This window comes from Macrobrachium nipponense, chromosome 12, assembly GCF_015104395.2.
Source record: "Macrobrachium nipponense isolate FS-2020 chromosome 12, ASM1510439v2, whole genome shotgun sequence".
Classification (NCBI taxonomy): domain Eukaryota; kingdom Metazoa; phylum Arthropoda; class Malacostraca; order Decapoda; family Palaemonidae; genus Macrobrachium; species Macrobrachium nipponense.
The window spans coordinates 8,745,170-8,763,041 of NC_087205.1; the positions used below are offsets into that span (position 1 = coordinate 8,745,170).

General features: G+C 38.5%; 1 protein-coding gene across 4 annotated transcripts in view; it reads left to right on the forward strand.

The window, feature by feature from the left end:
* Window positions 1-17,872, forward strand: part of LOC135224338 (uncharacterized) — a 227,642-nt gene that overhangs the window by 22,794 nt on the left and 186,976 nt on the right. The window lies entirely within an intron of this gene.

A 17,872-nucleotide genomic window follows, 5' to 3' on the forward strand; every position in this document is an offset into this window, starting at 1 on the left:
CTTAATACAAGTGTGCAGAATGGAGGTATATAATGTTGTTAGAAGGTTTGGTGTGGACGTAACGTCCTTAGGAACCGGGCTTGTCGTCTTGTATTTTTCACTTTTGAATGTATGAGAGAGAGAGAGAGTAAAGGCAGTTTAATTCCAGCTTGTGACGTTGATTGACGGCGTTTTAGATAGGGTGGTTAATGAAAGACGATCACTAATGTTTCTTTCTCGCTGTGTGTGTGTGTAGTATCTACCGCTCAAGTAAGTCTATTTCCGACATTGTCACCTTGGGAAAAGTGCTGCTCTTTGTAACCTCTGGAACTCTGTCTAGAGAAATTGCAGGTGTTGGTTGGGTAATGCGCGATCAAGTTTGGCGAACTCTGTTACTTTTTAATCGTGAAACCTACCTACTTACCTGCTGCTGCTTAAGAAAGGTATTCGTCGCTTATTGTTACAATTATTTCCATTGTGCCAGTTTAATCCTTTTGCCCCGGGTATCGGCCTCAATATATATATATATATATCTATATATATATATATATATAATAATATATATATATCTATATATATATAAAGAGAGAGAGAGAGAGAGAGGTGGTTTATGGTCATGGGATGTTAATTGTGAATTGTATTTCTTTTTGCTTATTGTCTTATTCTTTTAACTCCCAGACTTTGTATTGTTGGCTCTGGTATGTAGTATTCTCGATGGCTTAACAGTTTATCACTCCCCCCCTTCCTTTTATTGAAGATTTTTTTTTTCTTTTTAAAGGCTGTCAATTGTCAATTGAAAGCTGAATCTTATCATAATTGAGAACAGTCCCATGAACACTCATGGTACTGCTTCCAGCTCTTATAAAGATAATGGTGTCAAGTCAGTGGATGGCAGTGTAAAAAAGAATAAAAAAAAAAAAGCTAATAGCAGCCTTAGCACTTTCAAAGCCAGGACCTTTTTCGTGTATCGTCATAAACAGCAGGATTAAGGCCCTTTGTTTGCTTACACCTCCACCAAGGGTGTTTAGAAATTGGGTCAGTGTTTCTATGTGAGCAGAATTAGGCCCACAGGAAAGGCAGGCGCTCGTTTTTCAGTTATTTAAAGGTTGCACAGGTGTTTGGAATTTGATGTGGATGTGATGAATGTTAATCGAATAAAATGCACGCGAAGTTGACGTGTATTATTGATTGATATATAAGTCCAGAAATGACGCAGTCCTGCTGTGTGTGGAAGAACTTAAATTTTACGGTAAATGTACTAATTACTTTTTGTATGGTGAATGAGGTAGACAGATACATTATGGATAACTGTGCTAATCTGTTTGGCAAAGGTATGCATTCTGATTGTACTTTTCAAATTTTGTTTACACAGTAGGTTTGCCCAAAAAGAACCATTTTATGATTATGGTCATCGAAAGGTGAAATTAATTTTAGCCTTTCTGTCTAGTAGTAGTTACTGCGTCAGTGGGTGAATTCATGTTTATTTTACAGAATTTATTGAATAGTCAATTGCTTTGTGTATATCTGAACCTAGACTACTTAAACGGATATAGTATAATTGTTGCTTCCTTATCCCAGCATATTGATAAGTGAAAGGAATTTGTTATGTTTCAAAATACTACTTAGCAAAAAGACCCTGTAAGGAGTTTCTCCTTGATTTTAATCATGTCTGCCGTATGGTGAAGCTTTGTAGGGTTGCTTGTATACCAACTACGAATATCACTGTTCAGAAGTCGAGAGTAGAGTAGCTCGTTCAGCGTCATCTGATCCTTTCGTAATGAGAAAGTCAAGTCGTAACTGATAAAGGTTCACCAAACCGATTTTTCACGGAGACTGCATTTGTAACTGCAGTGTACCTGTATAGAGCAGTGTGTATGTTTTATTGTAGCACTTGTATAGGGTAGTGTGCTTATTATTATTATTATTATTATTATTATTATTATTATTATTATTATTATTATTATATACAGAAGATGAACCGTATTCATATGGAACAAGCCCACAGGGGCCATCGACTTGAAATTCAATCTTGCAAAGAATATGGCGCTCATTAGGATGAAGTAAGAAGATATCTCACTTATTAATAAGAAAATTCATTCATATATACACAAATAGAGAAAAATGTATGAAAATGCGGTGGTGTGTGTATGTTCAATGGCAGTAAGTGTGCAGGTCAGAGTGCGGCTTGGTTTGGCGTTCAACGCCTCAGAAGCGGAACGGTTGGCTTTCTTCATAACAAGGTGAAACTGTGCAATACTTCATCTGCACTTTTCCCCTTGAAAAGGGCGTGTCTCTAGGAGGCAGGAACATTCCTTCTGTGTGTGAGCGCCTCAGCGGCAGTGGTTGGTATGGTATTAGCGTCCCACCTCGGTGGTCGCGGGTTCGATTCTCGGCCATTCCATTGAGGAGTGAGAGATGTGTATTTCTGGTGATGGAAGTTCACTCTCGACGTGGTTCGGAAGTCACGTAAAGCCGTTGGTCCCGTTGCTGAATAACCACTGGTTCCATGCAACGTAAAAGCACCATGCAAAAAAAAAAAAAAAAAAACTTCTGTGTACGCTTGACTCAAGGGATGAGGTAGCAAGTGTCTACTTCGTACCCTCCTATTGCAGGCTTAGATTTTTCTTCATCTGATTTTTCTTAACCTGATTTTTCATAATCTGATTTTTCTTAATCCGGAAGACAGGGCCCAGTGACGTTTGATGTAAAGCCAGCTGTTTGATCCCCTCAGTGGCATGTAACCATTTTGATTTAAGGAAGTAAATAACTAGTGCGGCTGTAGTGGTATCGTCAGAGGAAACCACAAAGAAGCATTAAAACCAGAGATCAAAATGGCTGGAAAGAAAAACTGGACGTCCTCAGGCGCAGGGAGAGAGAGAGAGAGAGAGAGAGTGTTATCATCAAACACAGATCACAGAATCATAGCTCGTCAGGTTTTGGCAAGGTGATTGTTTCGGTACCAGACGGTGCTAAAAAACGAAGAGGAGTTGGCCCCCCTCCCACCCCCCTTTTCTTTTTTTAAAGTCCGAATTTGTGTGACGTGTCGGAGAGAGGACTCGACAGAAAGAATGTTTTCTTTTGGTTGAAATGCGAGTGGGGATGGAAATGAAGTACAATGTACATAAAACCGCGAGATTGTGACACTTCGTCACATTTTGTCACAGATTCAGACAGTTTCAAACTTTTGTGTAATATATATATATATTATATATATATATATATATATATATATATATATATAATTAGAGGACGAATTATTATCAACTAATAAATTCCCCTTCGGTTTACATAAATGAAAATATATTAATTCCGAGGTAGAGCGAATTAGATATTAAAGAACATTTGTAGCTCGAATAATTTATATGAATCACGGTGATGTGATAATTATTCATATGTGTGTAATATATATATATATATATATAATAGATATATATTATATATATATATATATATATATATGGTAAGAAATACGGTAAAATATGAGACCAAGCTTATTATACGAAATGGTACGTTCAATGGGAAAGCAAGACTGGTCCTTAGTAAGGGTGGTGGTACCGTTTAATGACGCATTTTGAACCGTTAAACTTCCATGATATGGAAGTAACTTCTTCGTTGAAGAAAACTTCTCTCGAAGAAAGTGTTGAGGTATTAATTTCGAAATGAGCTTAAATCAGTCCATACGAGATTTCGTAAATAATGAAGCTACCTAAACGACCAGGACGGGCGCAGTACGCATTTCAGGGAACTACACTGGCTGAATACCTCAGTGGCGTGGTCGGTATGGTGTTGGCGCACTACCTCGGTGGCCGCGAGTTCGATTCTTGGACATTCCACTGAGGGGTGAGAGATGTGTATTTCTGGTGAATAGAAGTTCACTCTCGACGTGGTTCGGAAGTCACGTCAAGCCGTTGGTCTCGTTGCCGAATAACCACTGGTTCCATGCACCGTCGAAACACCATGCAAAAGTACACTGGCTGAGAGTCAATTAGGCGTAGTATTTCATTTGTTCTGTCACACGACATTTTGGGGATTCAATGCGGTATTGCAGAAGGTTCCCTAACCTTCTCTAGATTATTCTGCGTGAAGTGCAGCCACCGTGCATTAAAATGATCTTCACAGCTCGTAGGTTCTGGATCTGTAAATCGAAACCATTCCTGTTAAGGAGACGGATATATTTCAAGATCAATATTTATTGTCAGCTGGCTCCTCAGTCTGCTTCGTGTCTCATTGCTTTTTGCACCGGAATCCTAAATTTTAAGAGGAAGATTTCCGTAGGGGAGTATAGTACCGTCATTACACCTCACTCGGTGCGCTGTATAGGTATACATTATTTTAGATTCTTTGCAATATATCCCTTCGGCCCTTAGCGGCAGCCACGTTCATTTCTTTCACTCTACCTCCGTTAATAGCATCCTTCTTCCATCTTGCTTCCCACCCTCTCCGGACAACTTCCAATTACACGTTTTGAAACATTTTTACCCGCAGTTCCTCGTTGGACGAGTGGTTTACGTGCTCGCCTACCGATTCGGTGGTCCCGAGTTCGATTCCCCGCTCTGCCAACGTGGAATCGGGAGGATTTGTTTTGGTGATTAGAAATTAATTTCTCGATTTAATGTGGTTCGGATCCCACAGTAAACTGTAGGTCCCGTTGTTAGCTAATCAATTGGTTCCTAGCCACGTAAAAATATCTATAATCCTTCGGGCCAGCCCTTGGAAAGCTGTTAATCAGCTCAGTGGTCTATTTCAACCAAGATACACTTAACTCTTTATTCTCAGTTTCCCTGTCAGCGCTGAATGACTTCTGAGGTTCTGGCGCTTGGCATTTGGCCTTAAATTTCATATTCCATTCCATTCTGTTAGAGGATTTTTTTTTTTCCGAACATGCGACAAGCAAGAGAGCGCCTCAGTGGCGTGATCGGTATGGTCTTGACCGGCCACCTCGATGGCCGCGAGTTCGATTCTCGGGCATTCCACCGAGGGGGTTAGTGATGTGCATTTCTGGTGATAGAAGTTCACTCTCGACGTGGTTCGGAAGTCACGTGAAGCCGTTGGTCCCGTTGCTGAATAACCACAGGTTCCATGCATCGTAAAATCACCACTCAAACAAACAAACAAACAAACAAAACGAGTAAGAGAGGAAAATTCTCGATGGCTCTGTTCGGGACGTCTTCCCAAACCTTTTTCTAAGTCTTAAGTGATTTTAATTGTCGTCGTTTAGTATGAGGAGCCATCTTGCTGTCGACACACACAGGAGGTCATTTTGTGTGTGTCCTACAGTTGCGTATATATATATATATATATATATATATATATATATATATATATATATATATATATATATATATAAAGGCAATTGTACTCATGTTTTGTCGTACTATGGCGCTATTTGAAATTTTCCCCCCACTTAATAATATGTGATTGCGTAGTCTGGTAGATTTTCAGTCTTCAGAGTAGATCTCCGAGTCCAAAAGTCTGGCCGTCCCTGCTGTATAGGGTCTCCAGTTGTTACGCAATTTAAGAAAATGTAAGTCAGTCACTCGTTACTTGTGAAATTTTGTTAATTACTTCGTTACTATACTATCCTTATACTAGCCTTTATCAGTTGATGTGTATTTTAAGAAAATGTAAGTCACTCGTGACTTGTGAAATTTTCAATTACCATCATTATGCTAGAATTTATCATCCATTCCGTGGAAGTTGCAAGCCTCGTGGTATTAAGCGCATTTATAAAATCACTTCCACTATAAGACTGTTACTTTCACAAATAGCAGGGCGCCGGAATGTATGAGGTTTCTATAAAATGACTTGGGTTAGTAATTGGGGTTATCTGACCTCTGAAAATGGCTAACATAACCTAGTTAATAAATGCACTAGACTTCAGCACCGTCATCATCAAAGCCTTATTAAAAGAAAGAAAGAAAATAACTGGAGTTACCAAGGTCCAACAAAACAGGCAGCTATACGAGTCGGTACATATACGAATTTTATAAAGAACAAAGAACATCTCATGTGAAAACGATCCTAATTTGCTTAGCTTGATCCAGCGGCGCCTGTGAGGAAATTCTTGAGTGGCGGTGAGTGGATCCTAAATCAGTTAGCGACGCTTGGAATTCCTTGCGGCGCTGACTTGAATCTCTTGCTTGAAAACGTCTTGGTGAGCTAAGCAACATTCAGTAGAGAGAGCCCCTTTGCCAAGGAACATACCTTGGCACCACCAGCATCTGTTGTGGGCCTGTAGTCGACGTGCTGTTTCTATAGGCATTTCTCCTGGGTTCAATGTAGGCATTACTTTAAGTTCTTTGCAGTGTCCCTTCGGCCCCCTAGCTGCAACTGCTTTCATTCCCTTTACTGTGCCCCCGTTCATATTCTCTTTGCTGCCATCATACTGTCCACCCTCCCTTAACAGTTGTTTCGTAGTGCAACTGCTTTGAGGTTTTCCTCCTGTAACACTTATCAAACCTTTTACTGTCAATTTCCGTTTCAGCGCTAAATGGCCTTAGTTGCCCCAGTGCTTGGCATAATACCAAAAATCTATATAAATCAAATCAGATCAAATCATTCAATTTCTCCTGTGTTATACTCAGTTTTGCTGCTCTCTTAGTCCCGGGTAGAAGCAAATTTGACCTTATAATTGCTTTTTTTAAATTTCCTGTTGCTTCGAAAGTCTCTACAGAAGAATGAGAGGGAATCAAGGACAGACTGATCCTCTAAATTGAGGATTAGAATGAAATGGCTGTACTAATCGTCTCTCTCGCCTTGAGAACCGATCAGAACGAAATCCCGAAAATTGGCCGTAATTTTATTAATTAACAGGGCGGGGATTTCATCGGCGTTGCACTGCAATCCCGACTTGGGGATTGAAGAGTCCTCGTCTGTCTACATCGTATCGATTGCTTTTACTGTGCCGTGTATTGCAGCAGTGCAAGTTGCTGTCGTGTTGTCAAGACGTTTTGTTGCTACAAAGTTAGAAACTGCTTGATTTCTTTGAGAAGTTACTCCAGTTTCTCGAGTTGTTTGAGTGTGTGTGTGTTAATGTCTCCAACCTGTTTGGTTTTTCGAGAAATTTCTTTCGAAATTGATTTTTCGAGAATCTCGAGAAATTACTTTTTTTTTTTTTTTGGAGGGAAATATCCCGAATGTTTTGTTCGAGAAATTACTACACTAATTTCTCGAATGTTTGATATTTTGAGAAATTACCGTTTCTCGATTTTCTTTTCAGGATATTATTCCAATTTCTTGAATCTGTTTTCTCTCTCTCTCTCTCTCCTCGTCTCTCTCTCTCTCTCGAAAATCTCTCTCTCCTCTCTCTCTCGTTACCCCAATTTCTTGAATTTTTTTTTTCAGAATTTATTCCAATTTATCGATTTTTTTATCCGAAAAATTCTCCCAATTTCTCGTGCCAATTTCTCGAATCTGTTTGGTTTTTCCGAGAAATAGCTCCAATTTCTCGTTTAGAAGTAATTAAGGCGGGTGCCAAATGCAGGCTTAGGCTTCTTCATTCGGTTTAGTCTTTGTTTTTTTTTTTTTTTTTTTTTTTTTTTTAGGCATTTTCCTTCCATTTTGTCTTTATTTTTATTATATTTCATCTCACCGCATTCAACCTTTGTCTCTTGTCCTCTGTTATTATGCTTGGGATTTAATTCACTAGTTAACCTCAGAAGATTTTAGTATTTCCTTTTTATTTTGTGGTCTTTTGCTCTCCTCTTTGTCTTGTTTATGTCAACTCACAGGCAGTCAACATAAGCCATTTTCCCTGACATTCATGACCACATTCCAAAACTTAACCGGTATGAAAGATCATCAGCAGTGCGTCGAACCTCCTTCCCAGGGCGAGAGTGTGCTTAAGCTCCATAGGGCTTCGTCTCCCGTTTGTATAGGGCATACTCGTCTATTCTTGCAGCTTATGGCATTTTCGTAATGGTCACCCTTTCAGTTACTCTCCAGATCTAACCTAGGATGGTGGGTAGGTACAATACATCAGCTCTTATGATCAACATAAATTGTTCTGGTATTTGTATTTAGTATATTTATATATATATATATATATATATATATATATATATATATATATATATGTGTGTGTGTATGTATGTATGTATGTATGTATGTATGTATGTACAGTTTGCTTTGCGTGTGGAGTAAGTGACACTTCTAGAAATCATTAATGGAATGAGCGCTGATATATCGGCTTCCACATCACATTTTATTGCCCGTTGTTCTTTAAATTATGCACAGGTCAATATCGGTTTGCTTTTATGTTTATTGTACCATCACCTTGATATGTCTTCTCTATTTGTTGTGCCGTCGGGTCCCCTACAGAATGTTCATCAACAGTATGTCGACACCTTCACTTTTACTTCATGCGGTCTTACCCTTTCAACCCTATTTCCCTTAAGTGCCCTCCACGTTAGTGGTGAGTGCCGTCATGGACCTCATGCGGTGCACTTTAGGCATTACTTAAGGTCTTTGCAGAGTGCCCTCGGCCCCTAGCTACAACCAGTTTCGTTCGTTTTACTATACCTCCTTTCATATTCTTTTTCTTCATCCTACTTTCTACCCTCACTCAACACTTGATTCGTAGTGGAACTGCTTTGAGGTTTTCCTTCTGTTACACCTTTCAAACCTCTCGCTGTCAATTTCATTTCAGCGCTGAATGACCTCATAGGTCCGAGTGATTGGTCTTTGGCGTAAATTCTGTATTCAACCCAACTTTTAAGTGCTCTATTATCCACCATCTTCTCCATGAGTATTGATGATAGCGGATATCGTATTAGAACCGAAGTAAATCGACGCGTATTGCATTATCAAATACCACGTCCCCTCCACCCAGCTATGTACCAATTGTATAGGAAGGCATCTTGTATAAAACAATACAGCTTAGTTGATTTCCCAAAGTGTCTCCAACCCAAGTTGCGGTCTCTCTTTCCTTAGGGGACACAGTACTACGTCAGTGTCCAGTTACTAGTGTTTTTTTTTTTTTTTTTCCTTTACAATGAAGTGCATGTTTTAGATGAGTTAGATAAGTTAGGTTAAGACATTGAGAGGTTCAGCTACGTAGTCTTTTATGTATTCTTCGTGCTTGGAATCCTGTTAGACCGATTATAAGGCAGTGATGTCTTGCCTACTCCGTCTACTTCAAAATGTTACAGTGACATTTGTCTTGTCTCGAATTAACCTGTGTGACTGTTCGACGAATTTTGCTAATTTTGGTATATTCAAAGTTTATTTAAGGTCAGGGAACAAGTAAGAGACATACTATTGCATTGTAAATGGAATTTTTTTGACAAACGTGGTCGCCATCTCAAAGGAAGGAAGTATACCTTTTCTTGAGTCCTACGCATCATCAGGGTTGGAAGCGCTGACGTTTGCGCGTGCTTCTTCCAAGTCTTTAACTCAATGGATGTCTGGTTTTCACCGCGTGGCGACGCCAGGCGAATCGATAAATCAATTCACGCGACAACTCTTATTTTCTTCAAAACCATGTAGTGGTGCGTGTGAGTGACCCTGGAGAGTGCTTTCTCACTGTACCTTTGTGCTCTTGCCCACTCAGGCCTGTTTATCTAGGTGCTGTCAGCATACGCGAACTCTGGCCTCGTCTTGTGTGCTACTTAATCCTCTGGTGACATTATTTTGTGGCGAAATTTTTTTTTTTCTGTCCCCTGTGTCTTCTATTTACTTTTATAACCCTCGAGACCTGTTTGTAAGCTAAGCGCCTCAGTGGCGTGGTCGGTATGGTGTTGGCGTGCTATCTCGGTGGCCGCGAGTTCGATTCTCGGACATTCCACTGAGGAGTGTGAAATATGTAATTCTGGTGATAGAAATTCACTCTCGACGTGGTTCGGAAGTCACGTAAAGCCGTTGGTCCCGTTGCTGAATAACCACTGGTTCCATCCAACGTAAAAACACCATACAAAAAAAAAAGAAGAAAAAAGTTGTTTGTAAACTGGTCCTTGAGTATCTCTAGTTCCATTACAACAGTTATCATCACCAGCGGAAGGTTATTGGGTCCGGAGGTTATTGTTAAAGGCGCGCACTGGATGACTGATGATCTTATACATATATATATTTTTTTTTACTTCCCTTGATGGTATGTATTTCTTAGAATGTTTGAGGGTCACGCATATTAAAGACAATTTACATATAGCAGTTTTATGTACATTTACAACTTTGATTTTTTTTTCGCTTAACTGCGGATGTAATTTTACTTTTTGAATATTTGAACTATAGTTCTTCAAGCCACACTTTTGTATGAATGTCGCTTTGGAGCTAATGCGGATGAGCATACATCAGGACTTGAACTACCACTTTGTAAGGCTCGTTCCTTATGGCGAGATTGCTTTGTTTGTACAGTCATTAACTATTAGTCATTTTTATGTGTACTTAAAGAGGAATGCTAATTTTTTTTTTTATCAAAGGGATTATGATAAATGCCATGTTTGTGGTTGTCTTGAAGGTACCATAGTAACGATTCCCCTGCAAAAAAAAAAAAAAAAAAGTTACATATACACGGGTTTGCCTGTCAAAAGAACTTCATATTCTTGACGATTTTTTGTCTTTGGGTTCAACGCTACAATAGTGAAGTATCTTGCTTTGCAATAAAGTGTGCTTGGTAATGCATTTTTAAAGGAACCAGACCGCTGACTTTCTTTAGCTTGTCCAGTAGAGGGCGTTTTAATGGAATCCAGTAGAAGACGACTACAAGTGGCATTGATTGGTGCAGTTTGGCATAAAACGGCCTCTTTATGCTTCTAATTTTCTGCACGCGAGTAGTTATTTGGAATATCGTTATATTTCTATGGTAACCCGTTGTAGTTGTTTGAATGTGGAAAGGCATTGTATACGGCTGGTGGTAGGTTTCTAATATAAACAGTATCTCCTTGGTTCATTCCTCCCTCCAGTCCTGTGGAAGAGAGAGAGAGAGAGAGAGAGAGAGAGAGAGAGAGAGAGAGAGAGAGAGAGAGAGAGAGAGAGAGAGTCTATGGGGCAGGTAAGAGGTTTCGTGCACCATTGAAATTGGTCTCGAATTGTGTTCTCACGCAATTTTTTTTTTATTTCTCTTTAATTGATACCTTGTAAAAAAGTTTCTCTCTCTCTCTCTCTCTCTCTCTCTCTCTCTCTCTCTCTCTCTCTCTCTCTCTCTCTCTCCATTAGTAGTGTAGACAGTTAATGGAATTGGGTCCTTTATGTAGCTTTCAATATTTAAAAGAGCAAGATCAATTTGCATACCACGCTTGGATTGCATGTCTAAGGCTTGCTTAATGTTGAGGTTATCTGTAGTTGATAAGAGATGTAAAGGAATGTGTTATGTTGATTTACCACTTCTGTACCTTTACAAAACTTATTATTATTATTATTATTATTATTATAACAAAAAACAACAAGATGCTACCAGAATTAGGAATATATTATTATCATTTATTATAATTCCGGTATGATTGTGACACTTCGCTACTTAGTCACTTTTACTCCGGTTATGATTCTGACACTTCGCTACGTTAGTCACTTTTACTCCGGTATGATTCTGACACTTCGCTACGTTAGTCACTTTTACTCCGGTATGATTCTGACACTTCGCTACGTTAGTCACTTTTACTCCGGTATGATTCTGACACTTCGCTACGTTAGTTACTTTTACTCCGGTATGATTCTGACACTTCGCTGCGTTAGTTACTTTTACTCCGTAATGATTCTGACACTTCGCTACATCAGTTATGTTTACTCTGTTATGAATCTGACACTTCGCTACGTTAGTTACTTTTACTTCGGTATGATTCTGACACTTTGTTACGTCAGTCACTTTTACTCCGGTATGATTCTGACACTTCACTGCGTTAGTTACTTTTACTCCGTAATGATTCTGACACTTCGCTACATCAGTTTATGTTTTCTCCGTTATGATTCTGACACTTCGCTATGTTAGTTTGTGTTTACTGTGTATCGACACTTCGCTACGTTAGTTACTTTTACTCCGGTATGATTCTGACACTTCTCTATGTCAGTTACTTTTACTCCGGTATGATTCTGACACTTCGCTGTGTCAGTTACTTTTACTCTGGTATAACTCTAACACTTTTCTACTTACTTTTATCCCTTCGTCGTTATTCTGATACGCTTCTATTGAGGCCAATAACACACAACAGGCCAAGTCAGTGGGTCCATTCCCATTCTTCCGACGTCATTCTTCTCCACACAGGGTTGTGGACGTGATCTCCCTCCCTGCTTCCATCCATCCCGTTAGATCTTAGGACGCCTTAGAACTTCAGACGCCCGGCCCGAATCGCTAATTTGAGTCAGGTCACGCTCGCCGCAGGTTTTTTATTTTTTATTTTTTTTTGTTGGAGTGCGGGAAGTCATCTTGGTCATTTCTATGGGCCGATGTCTTGAGTGGTACAGCGGCAGAAGCAGCATGCCCAGCATGACAAAGAACTCATCAAAGTATGGATGACGAATTTTAGCCCTGCCAAGAGGAGTGTGTCGGATTTCGAGCGCGTTTTGAATAGTATGTCAATGTTATACAAGGAACTTAAAAAAGGAAGACTCAAATTAGCACAGATAACAGAAGTTTGTAGGATTTCGTTCGGGGTTTGAATAGTATGCAACTCGTATTACAAGGAACTTCTAAATGGAAGACTCAAATTAGCACTGATAACAGAAGTATGTCGGATTTCGATCTCATTGTGAAAAGTATGCAGAGCGTAGCTCTATTTTTTTTTTTCTTTTTTTTTATCCCCGAAGTATGGAGGTCTTACGTAGCCCTCTTTTTAAAGCATACTGATGCTTCGCTTATTTCTGGGGCAGTTTTTTTTTTTTTTAAAGTCTTGTTTCAAAAGCTTGTCAGAATTTATTCTTGTTTCTAGTCTAGATTGTTACTTCGGTCTCGTTTGTAAAGTTGACCGAAGTTCGGCCTTATTTTCAGAGTATGGTTTTATTTCAGTCTTGTGCGCGTTGATGGTCATTCGTAGAATAGTCTTCGGTTCTGTTATATTTGCCTGAACAATACCCTGACTTCAGTCTTAATTTGTTTGCTTATAGATATACAGTGTTGTTAGTTATGGATACAATATTCTTGAAATATAGGTCAGTTTTAGGAGCGAGATGAAAACTCCTTGAGTTTATGAAAGAACTAAATAATAGTATGGAGTCTTTTAATAAGGGTGAGATTAACATTAGGTCGCTTTCAAGGGAAGAAATGCAAACTAGCAAGTCTTAAACCTGAATAAAACTAGGGAATCTCAGAAATAGGATTAGTAAGTAGGGAGTCTGAAGAGAAGAAAGCAACGAAGTCTCGGTTCAATAAAATTCAATAAAAACTAGGGAGTGAGAGTAAAAGATAATAACTACGGAGTCGTAAGAGAAGGAAGCAACGAAGGCTTAGAATAATTCTGTAGAAACTAGGGAGGCTTAAAATAAGTGGTAAGAACTAGGGAGTCTTAAGAGAAGGAAAGAACGAAGGCGCAAAAATATTCTAGGGAGGCTAAAAATAAGTGATAAGAACTAGGGAGTCGTAAGGGATGGATTAAAAAACAATCTAGTCTCAAAGTAAATCGGTAAAAACTAAGGAGTCTTAGAATGATTGATAAACTAGGGATTCCTAAGAGATAAAAGCTACAAAGCCTCAAAATGCAAAAAAAAAAAAAAAAAAAAAAAAAGTAGGGGGTCTGGGACAGACAGTCGACAACCTCCTTGGTAGATGCGAGTCATGACCGCTCTGATGAATGCAAAACCCCCTGTAAGGGGAGGGGGTGCACTGTAGGCATTACTCAAAGTTCTTTGCAGCGTGCCATCGGCCCCTAGCTACAACCACTTTCGTTCCCTTTACTGCGCCTCTTTTCAATTTCTCTTTCTTCGTCTTACTGTCCACCTTCTCCTAACAATTGCTTCATCGTCCAACTGTTTTGAGGTTTTTCCTGTTACACCTTTCAAACCATTTAACGTCAATTTCCATTTCAGCGCTGAATGACCTCACAGGCCTAAAGTCTAGATACATTCAACTCGAGTGATTAATGCAAACGATTATTCACGAAGGTGCTCTTGGGTCCTGAGGGCATTGGAAACGTCTCCTTGTCCTTACTTGATCCCTTATATAATTGTATTCTATTAGGTGCCACTGCTGGCTACGAAGGTAATAAATGAATTCTCCAGTGGGTTGAGTGACTTCGAAGGTTTCAGGAGAACCTTGATTTCAGAGAATGCCGGTTTCAATCTGCTTTGCCTTGGGGTATTGTCAGGTCTATTGTATTATTATTGTTGTTATTATTATTATTATTATATTGTTGTTATGTTTTTGTTGTTGTTGCATAGAAGGCATACATTCAAAGGGTACAATTCAGTATTAACCTGAACATGTTGAATAGGTATCCACAGGATGAAATGACCGTTTATATATATAAACAAAGGTGATGCCACGGAGGAAATTGAAAGCCAAGAACTTTTGGTCTAACACAACCCTTTATTTATAAATAGTATCACGTTTTATATTCTTCGTGATCAAGTTATGCATAATATATGTATATAATATATATATTTATATATATATTATATATATATATATATATATATATCTATATATATATGATTATATATTATATATATATATATTATATATATATATAATATATTATATATATATATATAATAATATATTTGTTCGTGAAATGGTTATTCCATCATGTGGAAATTGCCCTGTATGAATCTGTATAATTTTGGTGTGATATATTAATAATAATAATAATAATAATAATAATAATAATAATAATAATAATAATAATGCCATATATATATGTGTGTGTATCTATATACACACACGTGTATTAGTCCAAACCGCAAGGACGAAACGAAAATGACAAGCATATATAGGTCTGGGAGGCGTCGCTATGGAAACGCGAGAACAATGCAGTGTTTTCGTAGGGGATGGAGGCCATTGTCACACGTATACGGTCTGCGACGGGAATTAATTTCTGGAACTCGAAGTGAAATTGTGTTGGGTGGGAGGAATTAAATTCCCGGTAGATCATCAGATAGTCAGACGGTCTTTAGTAGGTGTGTATGTCTTCCGGGAAAATGTTCATAAATGGAAGTGAGTTAGCAGTGGGATCAAGTCCAAAGGAACACATTGAAGTTTTTATTTTTTTTATTTATATATATATATATTATATATCTATATATATCTAAATTATATATCTATATAATAATATGTCTGTATACACTACAGGGTGATCAAAAAGTCACTGTGCTCCTAATGTTTTATGATACGACACTTGGAGTGGCAGCTTAACCCTTATATAATTACAGTCTGAAATGAAATAAAATGTAATTTATAAATATTTATAACGTTTTTATTAAGGATCAAACAGCAAAATAATAAAACAGATCTGCTGCCACTTAAGTTGTCATATTAAACATTAGGTGCTCAGGGAATTTTTGATCACCCTGTATATACCCGTGGATTTAGATCAGTGATTATCAACCTTTTGTGGTCTGGCACCCTTCCACCATATATCAGAAGCGCCTCAGTGGCGTGGTCGGTTTGGTCTTGGCCTGCCACCTCGGTGGCCGCGAGTTCGATTCCCGGGTAATTCCATTGAGGGGTTCAGAGATGTGTATCTCTGGTGATAGAAGTTTACTAGCGACGTGGTTCGGAAGTCACATAAAGCCGTTGGTGAGTAACTGCTGGTTCCATGCAACGTATAAACACCATACAAACAAACAAACAAAAAACAAAAACCATACGTCAGAATGTCATCCCCAACCCCTTTCCAAAATTGTCTGCCTCCAAAGGTGCATTCCAGGTAATAGCAACAAGATACTATAACACAAACACAAAAGCTAGCGGAGGGAAAGCCCAGCGCGGCCTCTTAGTAGTGCGGACCGGTGCATGCAGAGTTTTGTGTGGTCCTAGAGCCAGTTTGAGCCTGCGAAACTGTGGTCACAATCAACTGTGTCCGTCTTTGTGTGTTTGTTTTCAAATATCTGGGAAAATAGTTTATAAGTGGAAGTGAATTTAATGTTATTTTTACCTAAATGCAAATTCATGATTTTGAAACAATTTTATTTGTCCATTCTCTGTGAAATTGAAGGCTGTGGTTTTAGTGATCAGATTTTTAAATCTCCAGACCCCAAACAAGATATAACGTAAGTTATGTTATGTTTTCTTGTTTACATAATGTAATATTTGACGCTAAACTCCACAACTGACTAGATCTCATGGATAGGTTGTGCTGTTGAAGGCTGCCACCGGCGGAAATATATAAACTCAAATATCACTGCGCCATGGCGGGGGCTCCTTGTTGAGCCATAATAGGGCTTACTACATCCTGTGACTGTTTTTCTTGAAGGGAGGATGAAACACTGTGAGTAGGTTCATTAATTAAGTGTAGTATATACAAGTAGAGGGAGAGACAACCTCTCGGAGAAGGCAGGATGATACACTGATATACAATGGCTACAGGCGGGAAGAATGCAATGTTACCATGCCCTCGGGCCATTGCCATATTGATAATGCAATATTGAAAAATAATAGAGAGTACATAGGAGGTGTATTTATTATACGTGAGACATCAGTAATATTCATGACAGAAGGGTACACGATGATGTAATGAATATAAACGTCGTGGTAAAATAATAGTGAATATTGTCCCTCATTTCATTTATTTAGAGTGATTTTTTTTTTGTTAACTAGAATGTGATCAATACATTCCTAGGGGAAATTCCCCCCAAGGTGACCTCATTCATTATTTCTTTTCAGAACTTTTTTAGAAGTTCAAGCGAAGGTGTAATGCGTTACTACCACAATACTATTCTTCTCGCATTTTAATACATTTATATCCATTAATTTATTTCTTATTTGATAACTGGGATCTCTTCTTGATGTATTTCCCCTTACCTCGTCTTACTTCTTGGTAATGGACACCCTATTCTTTGGAAGTTTGAATTTCAAGTCAGTGAATAAGGTTCGTCGTCTGAATATGATAATAATAATAATAACAATAATAATTTTTGCTTAATAATGATAATTTTTGCTTAATATAACAATAATAATCAATTTAGCTCATCACTAGTGTTTTCAAACCGTCACAGATGACGGTAACATAACAGGGCCGAAATAACAAATTCCGTTCCCAGTCTCGTACTGTCCAGAATCTCGAACTGAGGTGTACATTCACTCTGCATGTTGAGAATAGATCCTAGTGGTTAGAGAGCCCAGCTCGGGCTGGACGACGCCTAGTATAAGCGAGACAGTCTTTACACAGAACAGAGCAAGTTAGGGATAAACATTGCGTTGTTATATTTGATAATGTTGAAATTTCACTTTATAAAAAAAAAAATGGATATTAACGGTTGGACGAAAAAATCTCAATGCTTTTGAAAACGATTAAGTAACAAGAGAGAGAGAGAGAGAGAGAGAGAGAGAGAGAGAGAGAGAATTAGGTAATAAAAATGAATAGAGGGCGAGATTGAAAACTAAGTACAAAAAAAAGGATTGTGAAAGAGCGGTGTTAACTAAGCAGATAAACATTTATAATAAAAGCCTGAATAATGGCATCTTTAAGATTTGCTTTTATCTTGGCGGATGGAGATAAAACAAAAAACAATTTGATTATGAATGTCATCTCAAGATAAAAAAAAAAACAGTAATAAATAGCATTATGGTGTTTTGGTGGTGAGTAGATAAGATGTTTAGTTAAGATACGACGTTTAGTTATGTTAAAGCCTGTCCTCAGTTAACGTTGGAGAGAGAGAGAGAGAGAGAGAGAGAGAGAGAGAGAGAGAGAGAGAGAGAGAGAGAGAGCTCAGTCGGGGGATCGGTCATCAAAAACATGAATTTAAGCTGGTCCATAACTTATGAAGTGTTGACCGTTACGTTGCCATGCCACGATAATGACGCCTTTAGATT